The sequence below is a fragment of the Ovis canadensis genome, chromosome 2 (genome assembly GCF_042477335.2).
Source record: "Ovis canadensis isolate MfBH-ARS-UI-01 breed Bighorn chromosome 2, ARS-UI_OviCan_v2, whole genome shotgun sequence".
NCBI lineage: Eukaryota > Metazoa > Chordata > Mammalia > Artiodactyla > Bovidae > Ovis > Ovis canadensis.
In genome coordinates, this window is record NC_091246.1 from 128,839,446 (window position 1) to 128,860,814 (window position 21,369).

The following is a 21,369-nucleotide window of genomic DNA, read 5'->3' on the forward strand; positions in this document are numbered from 1 at the left end:
AAGCAATTTTCTCATAGACTGTGTAACACTTGTACTAATCAGGGTTTTCCCAAGAAACATAATCAATAAGATGTTTGCTTGATTGCTTATTTATTTGAAGGAATTGCTCATGCAGTTATAGAGGCTAACAACTCCCAAGATTTACAGGGTGGGTCAGCATGCTGGAGTCCTAGGAGAGCCTACTGTGTAGTTCCTATCTGCAGGGGTGCAGCCTCAAGTTTCAGGAAGCACTGATCTTTAAGTTCAAGTCCAAAGGTAGGAAGAAGTCAGTGTTCCAGGGCAACGTGCCTTATTCAGTCTATCAATTTCAATGTTAATCTCATCCTAATACACTCTTTTAAGAAGCATCCAGAATAATGTTTGGCCAAATATCTGAGCATTTCATGACCCAGTCAAGTTAACACAGAAAATTAGCAATATTCATATTTACTAATTACTGTATGAGTTACTTTTCTTAGGATTTTGCATGTATTAACTTATTGAATGCATACATGCAAGTGAAGTTGCTTCAGTCACGTCTAACTCTTTGTGACCTCATGGACTATGGCCCACAGGCTCCTCTGACCATGGGGATTCTCCAGGCAAGAATACTGGAGTCGGTTGCCATGCCCTCCTTCATGGATTAATTAATTGTATACTCATAACAAAACTATGAGTTCATATTGCTTTTTTTTCCCTCTAATTTGGGAGATAAAGAACAGATAAATAATTAGCCTAAGAGTAAAAAACTGAAAAAAGATAGTGTTAGAATTTCAATTACAATTTTCTGGTGACGAAAATGATACTCCTTGTCACAATTTAACACAGGCTCTTAGATAGGACAATTTGGATTATAAATACAGATGTCCAAAATCATCGTTTATATCTAGACACTTTCTAGAGTAAGAGGTTTGCTAACAATTATGTTGGGACTACTGGCATAAACTGAGACTATTACCATCAAATAAATTTTTAGTAAAAGAAATACTGCATAATTATGTAAGACTGTAGATATATTTTCCCTCCCTTTTCCTACTACGGTGAAAAGTAAGAATAAAAACTAACATTTACCCCAGCGTGCAGAGATGACATGGCTGACTAAAATGAGCTCAAGACGGACTGATTAGTTACAGAAGGAAATGTAGGACCAAGCAAACAGATGGCAGTCATTCTCAAGGTTAACAAGTAAAGCAGAAAGCTGGGATTTTGTAGAACACATTAGACATAGACTCCGCATTGAATACCAACTGATAAAGATTCAGTTCTTAAGTGGTCCTTGCAGCACTGAATATAACAAAAGCTAAGAACCTAATAGTAAGGGCACTGTAACAAATAAGTGGAGTTCTTACAGTGATGATTAGATTAGGTCCACTAAAGAGAATCAGCTAAAATGAACAACATATAAAATGCAAACTATACTAGGAACAATATCCTTCCTTTGAAAAGGCTAGTAGGCTTATTTTTCCCTTGCTTTGTAGAGAGCATGGGATGCTATTATCAGAACTATAGTCTGTATCTCTTACAATTCTGTTTATTCATTTTATCAGTACTATATTAGTTACATATTATGCCACAAATTACTCCAAAACTTAGCAGTTTAAAACTGCAAATATCTTATAATTCTTACAGATCATGAAGTCAAGAGCAGCTTACATGGGTAATTCTGGCTTAGAGTTTCTCATGATTATAGTCAGACACTGAACTGGGCCTGTGATCTCTTGTGAAGGTTTGACTAGAGCAGATTTTTTTTTCCAAAGTCACTTGCAAGGTTTTTGGCAGACCTTAGTTCCCTGTGGGTGTTGGGCTGAGGGCATCAATTCATCCCTGGACATTGACCTCTTTATGTGGACCTTTCTATATCTCACATGGCAGCTGACTTCACCTAGAATAAGTGATCTAAGAGGAAGTAAGAATGTATGTCAGATATTTATTACCTAATCTCAGAGTAAATTATCACTTAACCTTATGTATTAGATGTGAAAGTGTTAGTTCCTTAGTCATGTCCTACTCTTTGCGACCCCATGGATTTTATAGCCTGCCAGGCTCCTCTGTCCATGGAATTTTCCAGGCAAGTATATTGGTAGCCATTCCATTCTCCACAGGGTCTTTTGGACCCAGAGATTGAACCCAGGTCTCCCACATTGCAGACAGATTCTTTACCTCCTGAGCCACCAGGGGATCCTCCATTAGATATGTCACTAAATTTAGTACACAAACTAGGGGAAGGGATTATGCCAATTCCAGGAGCTAAAATAATTGAAGGCCCTCTTGGATGCTGCCTTCCATATTCTACCCTCTCCCCGACCAATAGTTCCAAGCCCTCCACAGGTCTGGGTGTGGATGAGGCACCTCAAGTGTAGTTTCTTTATAGCTTTTTGAGCACAATTCCTTTTGATCCATGAAACTAAATAGATGAGCTGTCTGCTACCCATATACCTAACATACAATGATAGGCCCATATAGGATAGCCACTGTAGAAATTTCTGTTCAAAATGTGGGAATGGGAGGCTAAAGTTCATCACTGGCCTATAGAATTTCTGCAGTCCATAAAGAATAATGTTGGAAGTTTGAATGATCTTAAGGCTTTGGAATAATTCGCCATGACTTTGAGCTCCACCAACTAGGTTCTTTTCATTTTAATTTAATTGGAGTATAATTGCTTTACAATGATGTGTTGGTTTCTTGCTGTACAGTGACATGAATCAGCTGTAAGTATACATATATCCCCTTACTCTTGGGCCTTCCTCCTACTGCACCATCCCACCCCTCTAGGTCATTAAAGAGTTGGGCTTCCTGTGTTATACAGCTGTTTCCCATTGGCTATTTATTTCACACATGGTAATATATATATGTCAGTGTTAACTCTCCCAATTTATCCCACCCTCTTCTTCCCCAGCTGTGTCAACAAATCCATTCTTTGCCTGAAAATCCCTATTTCTGCCTGCAAATAAGTTCATCAGTACCATTTTTCTAGATTTCATATATATGTGTTAATATATGATATTTGTTTTTCTCTTTCTGATTTACTTCACTCTGTATAACAGGCTCTAGGTTCATTCACCTCAGTTCAACTGACTCAAATTTGTTCCTTTTTATGACTGAATAACATTTATACACACACACACACACACACACACACACACACCACAACTTCTTTATCCATTCATCTGTTGATGGGCATTTAGGTTGCTTCCATGTTCTGGCTATTGTACATAGTGCTGCAGAGAACATTACATATATATGTCTTTTCAAATTATGGTTTTCTCAGATTATATGATGTGGAGAAAAGCGAATCCTCTTGCACTGTTGGTGGGAATGTAAATTGATGCACCCACTATGGAGAACAGTATGGAGATTTCTTTAAAAACTAGGGATAAAACTATTATATAACCCATCAATCCTAGTACTGGACATATACCTTGAGAATTCTGGGCTCTTTTGAGTGAAGTTTCTTTTTCGGGAAAGGTAGTGGAGAAGGCAATGGCACCCCACTCCAGTACTCTTGCCTGGAAAATCCCATGGACAGAGGAGCCTGGTAGGCTACAGTCCACGGGGTCGCGAAGAGTAGGACACGACTAAGAGACTTCACTTTCACTTTTCACTTTCATGCATTGGAGAAGGAAATGGCAACCCACTCCAGTGTTCTTGCCTGGAGAATCCCAGGGATGGGGGAGCCTGGCGGGCTGCCATCTATGGGGTCACACAGAGTTGGACACGGCTGAAGTGACCTAGCAGCAGCTGCAGCATGTGTTCACAACTGAGCAGTTTTCTCAGCCTACTTCAAGTTTTCCATATTCCATACTGAGTCAAGTATCCTCTAATTCCATTATAATTGTCAAAAACTCATTCATTCCCAATTAATGCCCTAACTATAATAAAAGAGACCCCAGAAGTTTAGGAGTTCAGTTTTCTTGTTTGGGTTTTCAGAAGGCTTGTCCTTCTCTGTAGCTACAGAAATAAGACTTCCTTCAGGAAAGTCACAGAGGCTTTCATATCACTTACTTAATGCCTGGAACAAGGAATTTAAAATCCTGAGTGCATAATTTTCCTTTCTCAAACCCTTCAGCACAGTGAGAAGCAAAAAACCAACTGTCAGGAGCCGTGTTAGGCATTAACTGACAAAATGGAGGCATGACCCCAACCCCCTCTCCTTGTCCCGTAGGCATGAACCCAGGATGAAGGAGTTAGGTCTTGTAATTCTGACTTGTTTTTTCCTTTCCTCAGCTGAGTTGACTGAAAGGGAATGTTAAGGTGCTTATTGTTCTTGAGAGGAGCATGAGAAGGCACTAAGCCTTCTGCAGCTGTGTTCAGAGAATAATTCATAAAGTTAATCAGTGACATTTGTTCAAGGACTTTTAGAAAAGAGTGTTCCAGGATGAGCACATAGGCCAAAGCTTGAGGCCATGGGAGGAATTGCTATCTGAAGCTTATTTGTGAGGAAAATGTTTATGGCAAAGGAGTTTACTGAATTTAGGGCTTAGAAATAATTAAAATAGTTAGTTAAAGATTTAAGGAATGTTGTAATGTTAGCATATTTTACTGTAGCTTATAGAGGTTAGGAATTTTAGAGATACTAATAGCTAGAAGTCTTTTTAAGAGTTAGTGAGCTCAGGATACTAGGGGCAAACAGGGCTTAGAAAGATAAGAAATAAGCTGAGGTTTGTGGTATGCAGCCCAGACTTGAAGCACGAGTTACAATGTAATCACGAGTTAAAGTAAAAACTATTCTGAGAGAACTGCTGAAGCAGGAACTCTGTTTGAAGGACAACAATGATTTATAGAGATAATAAATCTGGGTGAGGGGGAACTGAAAATGTCAAACCTCTGACCTAATGCTTTTGTAAAAGTATAAAAGAGAATCTTAAGCTTTAAATAAATAGGCAGTCCAAGAAAGCTGAGAGGCTGTCTCATTTCTCACCGGCACTGCTCACCCCTTCAGGTTGAATCCCTGGCTGCTGGAGCTGGACTCCGGCAACCAACCAATTGTACTGTTGTGTCTATGTTCACTAAAATATTCTATGGGAACCCAGAGACTCGCGTTTCAACACTTGATTATAAGCATCTTAGTGTGATGATTTGAGTAACCGTTTCCCACACATGTCATAGGCTCCTACACCTCCTTTACTACTGGAAGCAGAGTCATTAATGCTTTTGTATCCAATCAGCTTAGAGATCTCATTCTGTTAATATTAGAACTAGTTCGTAGAACTTACCCTTAAGAATCTGTTCCTCTGGAACCACTCTCCATGCAAAATTCTGTGTCAAGGTTCAGTCGGAAAAGTGGAACCAACAGTAGGTAATAGAGGGGGCTTCTTGGACGACTAAAATTCCCCAGCCCCAGGCTTCAAAGTTTATGCATCATCTTTCCCAAATCAAATCATCTGTATGGGAACCTCTGTCTCCTTTTGTTAAGTTCACATAATTGTGTCTCTTCTCTCATGGTGAGCTAGTTAATAACATTTATGATGGTAAATAGCAGTGAATGATCCCTTGATCAAAGATGCTGAGATCCGTCTGACAAGATCTGCAGAACTCTGAAGACTCGGGAGGAGACTGAGTGATTTGCTTCCTTGCTCAGTCTTTGCTATCAAGATTTCTAGTTTTCTCCTGTCCTGTATAAATAGGTCCATCTTCTTCAGATTCCTGAATGTTAATAAGAAGTCATAGTGCAGTCATGTTGTACTGAGAATTTTTCTTTCTGCACAGTGTTTTTTTTTTTAAAATTTGTATAAATTGAAAGCTTTTCAAAGGTCTCAAAAGATTAAGATCTGTTCCAATGTGATCTTCTTTTCCTGCTGATACAGAGAAGTGGCTGGAAGCTTCACCAAACTGAGAAAGAACAAAGGATTTCATTGTAGGAAGAGAGGAAAACATTCCTCTTTCCATGGTCTTCATATTGTCAAAACTAGTTCCTCCGTAGTATTGATATAATAGTTTTTTGTTGGTGGTGGTAGTGTTCGAGAAACTGGTTTTAGAATCGCAATCTATATAATTTATTACAGTTTGCAAACCGCCATGGACCGAAGTCTGCCAGGCTCCTCTATGCATGGAATTCTCCAGGCAAGAATACTGGAGTGGGTTGCCATTCGATTCTCCAGGGGATCTTCCCAACCCAGGGATCAAACCCAAGTCTCCTGCATTGCCCGCAGATTCTTTACCATTTGAGACAGTAGGGAAGCCCATTTATTCTTCAGTTATTATTAATAAATTAGGCCAATTTCATAAAACTTGAGTAAAAGTCTACTTCAGATAATAGTATACAGAGAAAACTGTATTTACCAAAATGCTAGTGCCCAGAATAAGTAAAACGAAAATGGAGGCCAAATAAGAAATATTTATCAATTTGGTGTCCAGAAAGACCTGCAAGATCCACAGAGGGTCCTTCACATAGGTACATTTTTTAAAATAGTTTTATATATAATGTGATAATTTGCATATATGTATAAATATGTTTATATATACATATGTGTAAATGTGACATGAATGCATTTCTGTGCACACATATATTTCCCTAGGAGAGTCAATTCATACTTTTCACAGTCCTAAAACCAACCACGAGCCCCCAAATTATTAAAAACTGCTGATTTAGAGAATTCTGTCTTGATTGAGCTTGTTAAAACAACCATTCAATTCAGTTCAGTCACTCAGTCATGTCTGACTCTTTGTGATCCCATGAGCTGCATCATGCCAAGCCTCCCTGTCCATCACCAACTCCTAGAGTCCACCCAAACTCATGTCCACTGACCATCTCATCCTCGGTCATCCCTTTCTCCCCCTACCACCAATCCCTCCCAGCATCAGAGTCTTTTCCAATGAGTCAACTCTTTGCATGAGGTGGCCAAATTATTGGAGTTTCAGCTTTAGCATTATTCCTTCCAAAGAACACCCAGGACTGATCTCCTTCAGGATGGACTGGTTGGATCTCCTTGCTGCCCAAAGGACTCTCAAGAGTCTTCTCCAACACCACAGTTCAAAAGCATCAATTCTTCGGCGCTTAGCTTTCTTTATGGTCCAACTCTCACATTCATACATGACTACTGGAAAAACCATAGCTTTGACTAGACAGACCTTTGTTGACAAAGTAATGTCTCTGCTTTTTAATATGCTGTCTAGGTTGGTCATAACTTTCCTTCCAAGGAGTAAGTGTCTTTTAATTTCATGGCTGCAATCACCATCTGCAGTGATTTTGGAGCCCCCCAAAATAAAGTCTCTCACTGTTTCCACTGTTTCCCCATCTATTTGCCATGAAGTTATGGGACCAGATGCCATGATCTTATTTTTTTGAATGTTGAGCTTATTTAAGCCAACTTTTTCACTCTCCTCTTTCACTTTCATCAAGAGGTGTTTGAGCTCCTCTTCACTTTCTGCCATAAGGGTGGTGTCATCTGCATATATATCAGGTTATTGATATTTCTCCTGGCAATCTTGATCCCAGCTTGTGTTTCTTGCAGCCCAGCATTTCTCATGATGTACTCTGCATATAAGTTAAATAAGCAGGGTGACAATATACAGCCTTGACATACTCCTTTTCCTATTTGGAATCAGTCTGTTGTTCTATGTCCAGGTCTAACTGTTGCTTCCTGACCTGCATACAGGTTTCTCAAGAGACAGGTCAGGTGGTCTGGTATTCCCATCTCTTTCAGAATTTTCCACAATTTATTGTAATCCACACAATCAAAGGCTTTGGCATAGTCAATAAAGCAGAAATAGATGTTTTTCTGGAACTCTCTTACTTTTTCCATGGTCTTGTGGAGGTTGGCAATTTGATCTCTGGTTCCTCTGCCTTTTCTAAAACCAGCTTGAATATCTGGAAGTTCATGGCTTACGTATTGGTGAAGCCTGGTTTGGAGAATTTTAAGCATTACTTTACTAGCATGTGAGATGAGTATGATTGTGTGGTAGTTTGAGCATTCTTTGGCAATGCCTTTCTTTGGGATTGGAATGAAAACTGACCTTTTCCAGTCCTATGGCCACTGCTGAGTTCTCCAAATTTTCTGGGATATTGAGTGCAGTACTTTCACAGCATCATCTTTTAGGATTTGAAATAGCTCAACTGGAATTCCATCACCTCCACTATCTTTTGTTAAAACAACAAATAGTGTAGGTTTCTGGATACTAGTTAATTGACATGAAACTGAATTATAAATGATTGGTGGCAACAAATTAGAATATTGCAAATCGGAATATTATAGGAAGTTTGAAATTGTAGAATATGGTTGATGAGCAATGCAAAGGAGAGACAGAATCCACAGACATTTGGCCTGATGCATGCTCCTCTGGGGGTCAAGCTAGGGTTTTCCAACTTTTATTTTTAACTGATTCCTAACCTTCACTCTAAAATATGAATATGATCTAGAATCTATAGAAAAGGAGACATCTTCCATTAGGTTCAAGGGGTATTATTGATTTGCAAACGTGTTTTCAGAACTACTAAATAAAATGGAAAAGTGCAGCACAGGAATCTTACAGAGGAGCTAGGCATTCTCTGCATAGTAGTTTTTATAATCATGAGCAAAAAATAAATTAAACCGATGTTGGATTGATTAGAGCTGCAATTTAGCCTTAAGATACAGTAATGAGCAAAATTCACTCTCAAGCAGTAAAGTCATAGATGCAGGCCACTGAACTGCATGATTAGATCTTGATATATAAGACAATAGGTTGCCTTTTTGAAGCTGACTCTGAAAACCTCAAACAGATATTGTGCATTTATATTTTGTTTTCTCTTAATGTCTACAAGATAGTAAACCAGTAGATTCAGTTATCAGGAAAGAAAGGTTTTCTATCCTTGTATTACTTACTTATTTCCATACAAAATTTTGAATCATCCACATTTTCTTTTACTAACGGGATTTTTCCTTCCTGCTCACCTGAATTTTAAGTGTATTCCCAGAGAACTTGAATTTTATGCAGATCAGTTAGTTTACATACTAGTTTAAGACTACTAAAAACAGTTCAGATTTTAAATATTTTCATTCTATTTCTTTTCAAAGATATACATACATAGAAATGAATATTCTTGTTTATTACTGAAGTATAATTAGCATGTAAGAAAATCAGCTAATTTTGATTGTATGTTTGACAAGTTATGCCAAATCAAGATATAGAATATTCTCATCATCTCAAAAATGTATACTTTTCTCTTTTTTATTTAAGCTCCCAAAACCACCTCTGAACAGTCCACCGGTCAGACTTAGTATGTTAGCTTTGTTTGCTGGTTTTAGAAATTCAATGCAATGCATTTATATACCAGGTGATCTATTTCTGGATATTTGTACTCAACATAATGCTTTTCAGATTTATCCAATTGTGACATGAATCAGTGCTTCAGTCATTCTTATATATCCTAGTATATGAGTAGGGGCTTCCCAGCTGTCTCAGTGGTAAAGAATCTGACTGCCAAAGCAGGAGCTGCAGGAGATGTGGGTTCGAACCCGGGGTCAGAAAGATACCCTGGAGGAAGTAATGGCAACCCACTCCAGTATTCTTGCCAGGATAATTCAAGGAGTTTGGCAGGCCTTAGTCCATGGGACACAAAGAGTCCGATTTTTAAAATCAGTTTTACCAAGATGAAATTTATGTAAGCTAAAATGAGCAGATTTTAAGACTACAATTTGATGAGTTTTGACAAATTCATGTACTTGTGGAACTACTATCTCAAGATAAAAGTTATATCTATAATCATTGGAAGATCCTCCTGAACTTTTGTTTCCAAAGTCCAGACTTCTGGGTAATCACTTATCACTAAAGCTTTAATTTTTCTATTCTGGGATGACATATAAGTTGTGTTGTAAAATAATCTTTCACCTGGCTTCTTTCACTCAGCAATGTTTTATTGTTTTTTAAAATCATCCATGATAATTAAAAAAAAATTTTGTAGTGTTTCATAGATCAGTAGTTCAAATTTTTTATTATTGAGTAATATCACAATATAAGAATATGCCAAAATTCTCATATTCATTCTCTTGTCAATGGCTATTTTGTTGTTTCCAGGTTTTAAAAAATGTTATGAATATTAGTTTACCAATCTTTTGTGAGCATACACATTATGTATTCTTGGGTATGTATCCATGAGCTGCTATCTCTGGGACATAGAATGAATATTTATCTAATTGTATAAGGTTTTCCAAAGTAGTTGTAACATTTCTCACCTAAAATATATGAGAATTATAGTTGTCCCTCATCTCTGTCATCACTAAGCATAGTCAGTCATTTTTATTTTAGCCATTTTATTGGGTATGAAGTGCTATCACATTCACTATCACAAATAAATACAAAGTTTTTATTTCTATTTCCTTGATGACTAATGACAATTAGTGAACACATAAAGTGCCAGACATTCTTGTAAGCTATTTGATTATATTTGAAACTTAAAATAAGTCTATAAAGTAGGTATTGAGAAGACTGATCATCAGAGAGAACTATTTTATTTTTTTTTTAATTTTTACTTTTCATAAGACTGTGCTGCAGCTTTTTTCACACTTTCCTTCACAAGTAAACTTTGGGCATTTTTCAAGGAAAAGTGCCATAATTTTATAGTATTTATGTATTTCTTAATAATTTAATGTATATAAAACTGTACTATTGCTTTCATTAGATTTCCACCTGAGTTCATTCTTACGTGTTGCTGACAAAGGTTTTGAATGTTGTGCCTACAGCTCTATTTACTCATAATCCCTGTGGATTTTATTATGCACTTTGCTTAATACAATTATTTATAAAAACACATATGTCTCAATATAGCAGAAATCTTTTTTCTTACTTCATTTAAAACTTTTTCCCTTTTTCCCCAGAAATTTTACTATGATGTCTTAAGTTATGATTTTTATGACTTTTTCCTCTTTGGTATTTCTAGTTTTTATAGAATATATGTATATATATAATGTATATATATATATATATAGGTTAATGTCTTCCATTGGTATTATAAATTCTTTATTATTATTATTATTTTTGGTATTATAAATTCTTAACCAAAAACCCTGCAGATATTTCTGCTGCCCTATTATGTATCTCCTCTCCACTTAGTGTGGAGTTTTATCTATATTTTATGTTGTACTTTTCCTCCATAGCTTGTGTATTTCTTAACCCCCCCCCCCATTTTCTCCCAGTAATTCTCTTTTTCTGTTCTGTATTTTAGTCTGTATATTTACTTGTGACCTCTCTGCTTCTTCACTGATTCTTTCTTTAGCTATGTCTCTTTTGCTGTTAAATTATAAACTGTTTTCTTTTTTTTTCTTTTAAAAAATATTTTATTTTATTTTTTAACTAAAAAGTTTATTGGACTGTAGTTGATTTACAGTGTATGTTAGTTTCAGGTATATAGCCAATTGAATCAGTTATACATATACATATATCCACTCTTTTTGTTCCAGATTATTTTCCCATATAGTCCATTAGAGAGTATTGAGTAGAGTTCCCTGGGCTATACAGCAGGTTTTTATCGGTTATCTATCTTATATATTATTTAGTCATTGTTTATGTTATTGATAAACTGTTTTCTTAATTTTGCTATTCTTCTAACTGTAAAAGTTTTCTATGTAGTCAGTCCACTGGCCACCCTCTAAATTGCAAATGCAGTTATCTTCATCCCAAAATATGCACAATTCTTAATATAGTTTGAATTTTGATGCAGAAAAATTTTATACCAACCATATTCTTTACTTTTTCTGAAATATATGAATTGATCTTTTGGCCTAATAACCAAAAATTACTATTTTATTTTAAAAATCTAAATATTTCTGTAGCATTATTCTTGGTGTTCAACATTTTGGGGTAATTTTCTCTGTCATAAATGTCCTTTTTTTAAAAATTGAAGTATAATTGCTCTACAATGTTGTGTTAGTTTCTACTGTACAGCAAAGTGAATCAGCTATATGTCTACATATTTCCTTGACCCTCCTTCCTATATATGAAACCTAGAAAAATGGTACTGATGAATCTATTTGCAGGGCAAGAATAGAGACACAGATACAGAGAACAGACTTCTGGACCCAGAAGGAAAAGGAGAGGGTAGGATGAGTTGCAAAAATGTATCTTTTAATGTCAGATTCTAGTCTATTATTTCAGGAGTTTATTGAATTATATTACTAAACAATTGTTCTCTCCAGTTGTTTTAATATTTTTCTTTGGAAATTCCAAGTATGCATACACTTTCCCTATTCATTCCAAGTATGCATACACTTTACTAATAATTTTTAACATTTATTTTTGTTTCAATTTGCCCACTATTTTCTTATTTCTGTCCTTTATGTTCCCTACTTAACTATTAGCCAGGTCTGTCATCTCCTGTGCTCCTTGAGGTTTTGACTTTGCTTCTGTAATTGTTTTACTTTTCTTAGAAACTGAGTTTTGCCTTTTTTTTTTTTAACATTTTATTTACTCCTAGAATCTGCTTCCAAGTTTAGTTTTTCTATACCAACATTTTGCATAAGGGGAGAAAGCAAGGAAGTCATCCCCAAGGAAGTGGTGGGGGCAGTTATTCTCTTTAACTACCGTGCCAGTTGGTAGCTAAGCTGTTTCTGACTTTTATGAACTCAGTCATGTTCTGCGGAGCTTCCAGTGCTCTCTAGTAACTTCGCTGGCTGTTCTCTCCACAATTCCTAGACCCTGCTTGTCAGCTGTGTTCCTCTGTTTTAGTATAGGATAGAGGTCTCTCTACACCTTCACATATGCTCACATCCTGTGCACATGAAGCAGACGGCCAAAGCTGACCTGTGCTTCTGATTTGGGGTATCTGCCATTCAGCGCCTCACCGTCTCTCCCCACTCTACTCCGTCACTCCCCCCACTGTTTCTAGTTGTCGCCAAAGTTCTCGTTGTTTCTGCTAGCATTTAGAATTTGAGGATCTCCTCTTAGCATGTTCTAGTTTCAGGTGTATTGTCATTCTTTTTTTTTCCCCTGAAAAACTGTTTTTTTTGTTTGTGTGTGCTTGTGTGTTTTTGTTAAGTGTGTTGTCCTCAGCACTAAGAAAAAATATCACTATTTTGAATGGGAAATTTCAAACAAAAGTGATACTTTGTATCAGGGACACTTTTAAAAACTTTATATCTATGTTTAGGTCAAGAATTTGTGGGGGAAAGTTGGGGAGAATGATAGGAATCATCTGAACGTCTTAATTAGGTTATACTATAAGGATCCTTTTTACCACATCTGTTGGGCCCTTTTTCTTGGGTGACAGGTCTGCCCTCAGTTTTGGTGTCCCTCTTTTATTATCTGCAGGAGTTTTTATTGTTCTCACAATTCTTCCAGGTGGAAATTCATTTATCTGGTTTCAAGTGACTTGAATCAGTAGTTACAAAATTGCTTCTTGCTCAACCTTTTTTTTTTTTTTCCATTCTGCAACATCTTCAGTGCAGAATTCTAGTTTATACCACAGGTCTCAGAAAGTTCAGAAGCAGATATCCTACTTTTTTCTTCCTTCCTTACTGAAAGTGAAAGAGAAAATGAAAGTCGCTCAGTCCTGTCTGACTCTTTGCGACCCCAGGAGCTATAGAGTCCACGGAATTCTCCAGGCCAGAATACTGGAGTGGGTATCCTTTCCTTTCTCCAGGGGATCTTCCCAACCCAGGGGTTGAACCCAGGTTTCTCTGCAGGTGGATTCTTTACCAGCTGAGCAACAGGGGAAACCCAAAAATATTGGAGTGAGCAGCCTATCCCTTCTCCAGCAGACCTTCCCAACCCAGGAATCCAACCTCGGTTGAATCCAATCTGGGGATTCCTACATTGCAGGCGGATTTGTTATCAACTGAGCTATCAGGGCAGCCCATCAGAAAAGTCCTTCCTGACTGCTGTACAGTATTACATGAGAAACCTGGAGATGCTACATATCTCACCTGCAGCACGACTATTTGCCTCAAACTTACATTTCCTTCAAGATTGTTATTTAGATGCTTAAGAGTTATGCCAGATTTTCTTAGACAATTCTACACATTCCATGGGAATTGTATTTATATAGACAGTTCTGGTATTTTTCACTAATTGGTTTCAAAATATTCTCTATTTGGCAGTTAGTTATTCATTTATTAACGGTCTTCCCAGGTAGTGCTAGTGGTAAAGAACCTGTCTGCCAGTGCAGCAGTCATAACAGATGTGGGTTTGATCCCTGGGTCAGGAAGATCCCCTGAAGAAGAGAATGGCAGCCTACTCCAGTATTCTTGCCTGGAGAATCCCGTGGACAGAGGAGTCAGGGGGGCTACAGTCTATGACGGTGCACAGAGTCAGACATGGCTGAAGTGACTCAGCACGCTCTTACATTTATTAACTCTGTTTTTCACTTTCTCTCTATGGACTTCAGTGAGTAAAAATGATTGTCTGGATATTTTGGCATTGAATTAATTTAATCTTTACTAAATGAATATACATTAGTTATGGGATATAAAGTTATCACAGAAAGACTTGTTACAGTTTTAGAATCATGGTATTTGAATGAATGGAATAACTCCTAAATAAGGATGCCAGTTAAAATGTTTTAACTAGTTAATACAAACAAAATATGTGAAAGAATGCTTTATTCTGTATATTTTTTACTTATTGGCATGGTTCTTGGAATCTTAGTAAGTTTACTTACTATCTGATCATGGGTTTTATTTACCATTCTTTGAAAAAATTAAAAGACTAAAAGGGCCAGGATAGCAGAGGGAAAAGGTGAAAAGAAGTAAAGACAAGAAAACCACAGGGGCAGATGCAACAGACAATAGAGAAACTGAAGTCAGAAACAATGTCAAAAGTTTATCATAACATGAATTGTGTTTTTCTTGCTTGTGCTAGTCATACAGACTTTTCAAAATTTCTTTGAATGTGCATATTTTCTTCCCAAGGGGCTTTGTCTACATCGTTTCTCTGCCTAAAGCATTTTCACTCTTCTGTTGATCTTATCCTTCAAACCTGAACTGAATATCACATCCATAAGGAAACATTTCCTAGAAGTTCTCGTGTTTTATTTGCTCATCTATTTTTTATACCATCATTCAATGGCAATATTGTAATGTGGGGTTTATTTCAGGAGAATATTCCACTTTGGGTTTTTCCTCTTTGCAGAAAATAGAGCTTTGGAAATGAGCAAAATAAATGATCAGTGCTTTTCCTCCTCACCAGTCTTAGCTGAATGCTAACAGATGAGAAGCAAAATTTTACAGCTAAGAGAGAACAATTTCTTTGGTAGGTAACATGCTTGATAACTGGAGCAGAAGTAGGCATACGAAAATTTTCAAGCCTACTCAAGTTGCTCTTCATAGAGCTATTTCAATGGCCAATAGGTTGTTTTGAATTCAGTTCTTAGAATTAATAATTAGCGAGTGTATTTGCCTTGATTAAAACTACTAATAAAGAAAAAATTATTTTAAAGGAGATTATTTATAATAGAAAGGACACAGTATTTAAATTCAGAAGGTATGATTGGATCTAGACTTTGCTGTTTACTAGTTAAGTAGCCTTAAAAAAATAACAAGCACTCAAGCCTTCTGTTCATCTATAACTACAACTATAAATGCTTATATACTAAGAAGGCTGTTCCTATGATAAAACAGTAGACTATAAATGTTATAAACTACAAGCTCTAAAGCTATATTAGAAATAAACAGCAATAAAAAGTTTAGTTTATGATTAAGTACTCCATTAGCTTAATAATAGAAATGGTTATATATTAGCAATTTCTGACCCCTTGGACTTTACAGTCCATGGAATTCTCCAGGCGAGAATACTGGAGAGGATAGCCATTCCCTTCTCCAGGGGATCTTCCCAACCCAGGGATCGAACCCAGGTCTCCCACACTGTAGGCGGATTCTTTCCCAGCTGAGCCACCAGGGAAACCCTCTTTATATATTAACTAGTTATATATGTAGGATTTAAAAAATATAGTCTTCTCAGATGTTAAGTATATAATCAATGATCCTCTAATACTTTTTGCTGCTTTTATCATTTTGCATTCTGAACATTTAAAACCTAATATCGAATTATTACAAACATAAAGGTCATAAAATCAAATTCATATTCTAAGATTTTGCAATGTCTGGCTTTCTTTCTCTATTTCCCTTTCTTTCTCTCTTCTTCCTTTTTGTATTTCTTTCTTTTGCCTTACCTTTCCATAATATATTCAGTGGTTATTGGTATGAAATATTACACATTTTTCAGTGAAGAAAATGAGTGAACTTGTTACTCAAATTATATATATGAGTCTAAATTCATACTATTTGCCATACAACAGGCCATTGATGGAGATATGAAGTATTGGGGCAAGTAATAGCAACTGTTCAGAAAGCCAGCTGACCAAGAAGATTTTGGTCTAGTGTCCCAAAGAACCATCTTGCTAAGAGTTTGGATGCTAGTTTCTTTTATAGAACAAAGAAGGTGAGGTGAGTAAAAAGGGTTGTAAAAAAAGTTGTAAATGTTTCCTGGTTTCTGTCAGACTCTGAGGGGATGTATTAATTTCTTCTTTCCTACAGTCATTCACAGGTGGGCCTGGTCAGGATGTTTCCCATGAGGTAAACAAGGGTATTTTTGAAATTTATTGAGATTTAGTTGTTTAACAATGCTGTGCATAAGAAAGGGAATCACCTATTAATACATGTACATTTACACATATATCCCCTCCCTCTTGGATCTCCCTCCCACACCCTTTAACCTCATTGTATGGGAGGCAAGCTTCTCAGAGATGGGCCATTATGCCTACTTTAAGATATAGGCAACATACTTGTAGTGATTAACTTGTAGCAAAGGAATAGACTATAAAGATTAAAGTAAAAAAAAACATATTCAATATGAAGTCAGATTTTTTCTTTCTTGTTACAAACTTTTGTTTTCCCAAGAAATGCTATGTATTGGTAGTTTTATAAATAGGAATATCACTACTTAAGTATAAAATGCTTTAAAAATATGAAAAAGTGAAAATAGATTAATTCTACTATTTATTTCATAGCAGCAGCCTTGAGAGTAATTATTGACTAAATTTATCTTTTATTCTGTATATTTTATTGCCTACAATTTAAATACAAGGATTAAATAATTTTTATAATCAAATTATATCAGAATATGGAGATAGTAAATCCAGTATACAAAATTTCTCTTCAGGTGTTAAAAGAAAGTAAGTTTCAAACATCAAATATTGTTCTCCCTGTGCTTATGATCTTCTTTCTTTCTTCATCTTGCCGTATGCCCCAAGTATCTTAAATGGTCTTAGTCTCTCAAATTACTCTTAGGTATTTTAGTTTTAATTTCTGATTTGTTACCTGGGAATACAGACTATAAATAAATACAGAATATACTTAGTATAATGATGACAAATATTAAATACCAGTCTCCCCAAAATACCACTGAAACAGTTTATTAATAGACAAAGGCGAATCCATTACTTTCTTTTTTAAGAGTCAGCACTACCTAGATAAAGTTTTGGCATCACAGAGGGAGACCCAGAGTTGTGAAATTTATGAACTTTTTGATATTATAGTCTGATTAGGATTGGTCTGATTAGGATATGATTAGGACTGGGTAAAGATTGATATGATAATTCAGGCCTTGTGGATACAGCAAAGTGAGGATTTTGAAGAAAGGGTTTAGAAGAGTCTAGGCCTGGAAAATTCCATGGACAGAGGAGACTGGGGGAATACAGTCCATGGGACTGCAAAAAGTTGCACATGACTGAGCAACTGAGCACCAAGAGATCTTATGGTAGTTCTAATTATTCCACTTCTGATTATTTATTCAAAGAAAGCAAAAACACTAATTTGAAAAGATATATGCACACCTATGTCAATTACAGTGTTGTTTATAATAGCCAAGATATGTAGGCAATCTAAGGTCCATTGATGGGAGAATGGATAAAGGAAATGTGGCAACACACACACACACACACACGCACACACACGTCACTTTTGTGGTGAGAGATGGTAACTGTCAATATAGACTTATTGTGTTGATTATTTTGTAATGTATATAAGTGTTGAATCACTATTTTGCACACTAATATAATGTTGTATATCAAGTATACTTTAATAAAAACAAAACAGGAGTTTGGGGAAAGAAAACAATCATTTGGGATTATTAATTAAGTTACTCTATAATCTGATGTTCAATGAATAGATCTTTCAGGAAGTCCCTGAAATGAGTAATAAAATTATTTGTGGCTTTTTTCTTTCTTGGCAAGAATTTCCTGGAAAACGCAGAAGAAATCTTGAAAGCCATAACTACTTTATGTCCACTTGGTCATGTTGATGAAGTAACTAAGTCACATAAATATAGACAGTAAACTGTGTGGATATACCCTACATGGTTTTAATTCTCACACATCTTAAAAATGGAAATTTAAAATGCAAATAAATTATGGAAAACTATTTTCTCCAAGCTAGTGTGACTGCTCAGTGTGTGTGCGTCTGTGTGTCTGCATATTGGTATTGTGAATGCCTATTAAGGTTTATAGGAGAGGAAAATATTTGAGAGGTCATCTGCTGTCTATTTAGGGCTGATAATCCACTTGAGCTTCCCTGGTGGCTCAGTGGTAAAGAATCTGCCTGCCAGTGCAGGAGTCACAGGTTTGGCCTTGGGTTAGAAAGATCCCCTGGAGAAGGAAATAGTAACCCACTCCAGTATTCCTGCCTGGGAAATTCCATGGCCAGATGAGCCTGGTCAGTTACAGTCCACGGGATCTCAAAAAGTCAGACACGTCTTAGCGACTCGACGACAACAAAAAGCACTTGAAAGCAAGAACAGTATTTTTTTCATATGCCATATTTTGTCTTTGGGTTAGAGGGACCAATTATCTTTTTCTGCAGTATTTATGCATGTAAATTTTAGTAAATCAAACCAATAAAATAAAAAATATAAAATAATAATATTTTATTAAAAAATAATATTTTATTATCTGTGTGCAACACTACACACAGATATATAGATATATACCTTGTTAGTATTTCTGACTGTATAGAATATGGGTTCTTGGCTCAAGTAGAGTTTAGGCAGTTTGGATTGGTATGGATGATGTCTGTTCTGGGACATGAAAGACATATAGACTTTCAATAATTAAAATCATCAAAGGCTGTCATATATACATAGATGAACAAGAGTGCTAAGGTGGTACCTGGCACGTAGTAGGTACTCAATGATTTGAGTAAAATTACAAGTGAGTTATGTGTTGGTAAACATTCCTGGTGGCTCAGACGGTAGAGTGTCTGCCCACCATGCGGGAGACCCGGGTTTGATCCCTGGGTCGGAAAAATCCCCTGGAGAAGGAAATGGTAACCCACTCCAGTACTCTTGACCAGAAAATCCCATGGATGGAGAAGCCTGGTAGGCTATAGTCCACAGGGTCGCAAAGAGCTGGACACACCTGAGCGACTTCACTTTTATGTGTTGGTAAGTAGACTCGTGATCTTTAAACACAAATTTCCTGTAAGATATTAATGGGAAATTCTACTGAAAAACTATTTGGGCAAGGTTACAAAAGACATTAAGTGAGATAATGAATGTAGACATTTTTCTTACAGGCAGTAGAAAATAGATGACTCTTGCACAGAGAAATCATTTGAGGGTGTTTTTTGAAAGAATACGAAAGCCATCCTATCCTGGGACAAGTCAGAGAAGAGAAGCTGATAGTGGTGCAAGTAGTTGAAAAGAATGTCAGCTAAAATGGAGCCAGAGGTATAAAATGGAAAATCTCAGCATGTGCCCTCAGGTAAACAAAACTTAAGGACTGAGAGACTGATTTCCTGTAAATGCTTGATTTACAGATGACTGATAATGGAATTTTCTTAAATAATAGGGAGTGGTTAAGGTTGCCTCATATCAACATTGGGAAAGTTTCCTTATGGTTTCCAGGCATGAACAAGAAATGACCCAGGTCTGGTTGGTCTTGAAAAATATGCTGAATTTAGATTTGTTGATATGATTGGACTGGACTTGTCTGCTCAGGGAATTTTCAAAGTTGGTCCCAATTGTTTTTTATTTTAACAGACTCCAAATGCACTTTCTCTTTATATTCCCTGCCCATATATACAGCCTAGCCCAAACCCTTAGTAGGCTTGCCAGTTTGCCTGTCTGGAATTGTAGTTCCTGTGTTATTCCAGAATAAACTTTTCCTTTTGACAATTTTCACCTGGCTTTGTTTTACCTTAAAATTTAGGTTGATGGAAGTTAATACAATATTCCATAAAGAGCTATATGTTACCTTTGTCTTAAGAGGAAGGACAATAAATGGTTGTTTATTGAACATTTAAAATATGTGATTGATTATGTAGCATTTTGGAAAACTGTAGTCACTTAATGCACAGCACTCACCAGCTTGTACTTGACTATGACAGAAAGGATGTTACTTGGTTAGATTTTGACATCACTTTTTGGTCATTTACAAATAAGCTGAAATGCATATCAAAAACACATAATTTTTCTGGATATAAAATTATAAACCTAATTCTAATGTATTAGCTATTTACTATTCTGTTCTTATAACTGGACATGTGAAAAGGGTGAACATCTTTGACAGGATAAAAGGGGTTATAAAATATTTAATTAAATCCAAGCATTGCTGTTGATAATTTTGTGGGTAACTTGAGATGCAGTGGTTAATGTGATTTAATTTTTTGGCATCAAAGTCCTAATTAAAAAGAGGAGTACAGCCTTTTATCACACATTAAATGAATTTTCCCTGGTGTGGTCCATATGGTATATGACTTAGACAGATATTTTCATAGTAAAATCATGGGGAAGAAAAGCCTTTACAGTTAAAACAACAGTAATGAAAGTATACAGGTTTGTTGGCCAAAAAGCCATTGTAAACATTTATATATTTGCCTTTCTAGGTTATTTTAAAGTGGAAATTAATAGATATTTTGAAGCAAGTTTGCAAACATATTAGTAAGTTTGACTGGTAGCATCATAAATGAAAACAAAAAAATTATTGAATGTGTCACTTAAATAGGAAGAAGATAACACAAATTATGCTCTAAAACATTCAGGGTAGAAAAATGACTAGTAATTTGTGTTATCTTTAAAAAAATACTATCAAATTCTCCTTGGAATTTTGTTATTCATGCACATGTCAACTACTTGAAAAGAGATTTTTGTCTTAATTACCTTCTGTATTCCCAATAGTACTTTTTATATTTTAGCTTATTAATTAATTAACTATTATTGATAAATTTATATTGGATATGGAGATTGTTTAGATCAAAGTTATAGTAGCTAAATTAACAAGCATGTATCATTATATATTATAGTAAAATTTGTTAAAAATTAACTTAGAGTTCGCCTTTTAGGCCCTGTATGAAAAGTCCTTCTTTCTCCAGAAATCATCTTAATTTTATCTTCCTGGGCTTTATAATTTTATTTCTCATATCTGGGTAGTTAATCTACCTGGAGCTCATTTTCATATATGATACAAGTTAGTGATAACAGCATCTTATC